Source organism: Mustela putorius, unplaced genomic scaffold (assembly GCF_011764305.1).
Source record: "Mustela putorius furo isolate JIRA1106 unplaced genomic scaffold, ASM1176430v1.1 tig00003983_pilon_pilon_pilon, whole genome shotgun sequence".
Classification (NCBI taxonomy): Eukaryota; Metazoa; Chordata; class Mammalia; order Carnivora; family Mustelidae; genus Mustela; species Mustela putorius.
The window spans coordinates 21,025,039-21,028,640 of NW_025422123.1; the positions used below are offsets into that span (position 1 = coordinate 21,025,039).

A 3,602-nucleotide genomic window follows, 5' to 3' on the forward strand; every position below is an offset into this window, starting at 1 on the left:
CCTGAGACCATGACCTGAGCTGAAGGCAGAGGCTTTAACCCACTGAGCCACCCAGGCGTCCCCAATATACCCTTTATTGATTAGAAAACTGAGGCATAAAGAAGTTGCATGCTCAAAGTAACTTAGTGAGCAGTGAAGCTGGGATTCAATCAGGTTTCAGAGAGCCCACTTTCGGTTACTACCTCGGGGGTGTCTCTAATGACTGCATTGTTTTGCTTACTCAGTGGAGAGATTAGGTGATAACTTGAAGAGTCACACCATGTCCCCGTCCTCTTTTTTGTGGAGAGGACACAAAACATGGTCAAATTCCATAGCTCAAAATGTATAAAGTTAATTGTATGTTGGTTTCTCTTCTCTGTTGTGTCCATTCAATCAATAAAAGATGTCCAATGAATGCCTACCGGCTTCAGTGGTCTTTCTGTTTTGTTGGACTGGGCAATCAGATTAACTTGAGCAGCACATATTCTAAAATTGGAATGATACAGAGAAGATGAGCACAGCCCCACGGTGACACACAAATTCATGAAATGCTCCATATATTTTCTGTTCAAAAAATATTTTAAAGCATAAAAAAATCTAAGAAATAGTAGAAACTGGTTTGATGCTCTCTGAACACCTAGTTTACTTATACTCTACATTTTGCTGAAAGAAATGGAAGAAGGCGTCTTAGTTTTCTGATGCTCAAAGCTAAAGAGGAAAAGTATATAGACAAATTTGATACTGCTGGATGTCATGGAAGTGAACTTGAATCTGAAATACCTGATTCTAAGAAATCTTGAGTTTAATTATTAGAGCTATCGTATGCCTGTAATAATAGATTAAAACAAACAAAGAGTGGCTCCTCTTCACTCCTACACCCTAACTTTGGTCTTCTTGTCTCCTTTTTCTATGGAGTTGGAAAGTAGTAGATGAAGGAAAGAAATTCCCTTAATCAGAGAAATCACAATCTCAAACAAATAAAAAATATATGTCACCACACTTATGAATATAAATTATAGAGTGACTCAACCTACACTATGCAATTTGATCTTTATAGTCACTCTTTCAAGTACATAGAGAATATTTTTGTCATCTCTATCTTAGAAAGGAAGCATTTGAATGTTGGGCACAGCAAAGATGGCGCTGGCCTGCCTTCTCTTCCGGCTAGAAAAGGCGCCACCGAGGCAGTATTGGCGCCAACGTGGCGGTTTCGGTTCCTCTGTTCATAAGAGCATCTTTACTCACCTTCTGTTGCTTGAGCTTGTTCATGAAAGTTGCTGATATTTCCTCCTCTCGCCCAACACACCCTACCCAGTTACTGACTACGTAACCAAACCCCATAGGCTCTCTCCCCGCTGACCTCATTTCCCATCCCCTACCCAATATAAGCTGCAACCCCGCTCAATAAAGTGAGATCTTGCTTCGACAGATCCCCCGAGTCTGGTGTGGTTCGTTAATGCGCCTGGACTCGCGACACTCGCCATCCCGCTCAGCCCCAAGGGGAGCTACCGGCTGGCCTGGACGCTCTCCTCGTGCCTGTGGCCTGCAAAACCTACCGGAGTCCGACATTTGAAACTCGACAAATTTAAGTAGCTTACCCAAATTGATGAAATTATTAAATTGGATGTCATCAAGAACTTCTAAATTCAACTCTTTGCTCTTTTGAGGCTTAAAATATTTAATGAGGATAGGCAGTAACAAAACAGCCTCAAATCTCCGTAGCTTACTCCAAAAACTCTCTCATCCTTGCTTACATGGCTCACATGGTTTGGCAGGGTGTCCTCCACATGGGGACCCTGGCTCTAAAGCTTCCCCATCTTGTAGCTACACCATCTGGAACTTCATGTCTCTTAGTTGCTGAGGCAATGGAAAGAGCACTGAAGGGTCTCAGACCAGCAGTTAAATACTTCATCATTTCTTCTCACAAACCATTATCCAAAAAGTCATAAGGCAGTAACTCTCAGGCTTGTGTGAGACCAGAAGGGGAAGAGAATTGGATGTGACTAAGTACTAGAAGTCTCCTGATATGATGATTTTGGATAAGTAATATTCACAGGTAGGAAAATGAGTATTAAAACAAGAGATGCCTAGGTGGCTTAGTCAGTTAAGCATCTGCTTTCTGCTCAGGTCCTGGGATCGGGTCCCACATCAGGCTCCCTGCACTGAGGGGATCCTGCTTCTCCCTCTGCCTGCTTCCCCCTACTTGTGTGCTTTCTCTCTCTCTCTCTCTCTCTCTCTCACACACACACACACACACACACACAAATAAATTTTTTAAAATTATGAAATAATTTCTCATACCAGGGTTTTCTATGATTTCTCTTTCCATAAATGACAAAGTCAAAAGATAATATCCCTTAAAATTAAACCCAAACACATCATGTATGCTAGCCACGTTTAAAGTGCCAACTTTCTGAAAGGCAGCCAGTGAAAACATTCCTTACACTCTGTGAAAACAACAGCCTGTATTGTCCTGAGATTACTGTCAGTCCTTGTTTAGGAACTGAGATTTTAGGTGGATCCAACTTCATGTCAAACAGAGAGAAGGAATAGGTATAGCAACAGATTTGCTTATTAATTTATTTTTTCCTGGTATCATGACATTAAAAACTCCCAAGATCAACTGTTATTACTTCAGAGAGGTAGAGCTGTGATTTTTTTTTTTTTAATAGCTAGAAGTTTCTGACAACTATAGGGAAGGATTATCATTCAATATTGCTCTGAACTCAGAAAGCTTGAGAGAATAGCTAGGTAAATGACCAGAGCAATTTTATATCTTAGAAGTCAAAGTAACAGCACGATTTAATGGAAAAAGAATGAGCTGCAGAGTCAAATGTCCTTGCTTTGGTTTTTGATTATACCATTCATTGAGCCTCAGGTTTATTGAGTATAAAAAAGGTATAAATAGAACACCTGCCTTACTGGGTAATTGTGAAGAATCGATGGGACAGTTGTGTTTGTGTGTGTGTGTATGTGTGTGTGTGTGTGTGAGCAGTCCCTAGACTGTAAAGCGCCAAAACTAAACTTAGTTGCTATTGAAAATTTGTTGGGTTGATATAGTGAAAGACCAAATTGTGTGACATGTAAGAGCCAGGATTGGACAATTAAAAATGTGGTGAGAGGAACTTTTTGTTCTAAAGTTTCTTCCTTTCCTAATTCTTTTTGCTGATGATCTAAGCATAGTATACTCTGTTCTTCCCTCCTTTGGGCAGGTACAAGAAACTTAGAGCTCATTTTAAGGTCAGAAACAATGGTCATTTTTAGAACTTTTTTTTTTTCCTAAATCCATTTTACACGATCAGTGAAATAGCATGTATGTAGGAAAAAAAGAAAAACCTTTAAGTATTCATGCATGCTGAAAACATGAGTTTTTTTTTTTCCTAAAAAATTTGCCTAGAAAGATATTCCATGTGTTCAATATAATGAGACTTAATCCACTGTAAGGAATATTACATATTTGTCTCCAGCAAGTAAGATGTGCTCCTTTAAACAAAATGTATGTGGGTGAAATGCTGCAATTTAAACTATAGAGGTGAACTTGATCAAATGAATACTTTCAATAAATGAAGAAACTAATAATTAAAATTGAATTTCTACTAGATAAAATATGTGGCCAGTGTTGC

At 39.3% G+C, this 3,602-nt stretch overlaps 1 pseudogene; it reads left to right on the forward strand.

Annotated features, from left to right (window-relative positions):
• The first annotated feature begins 445 nt into the window (after positions 1-445).
• Positions 446-542, forward strand: LOC123389545 (annotated as a pseudogene).
• Positions 543-3,602: the final 3,060 nt, after the last annotated feature.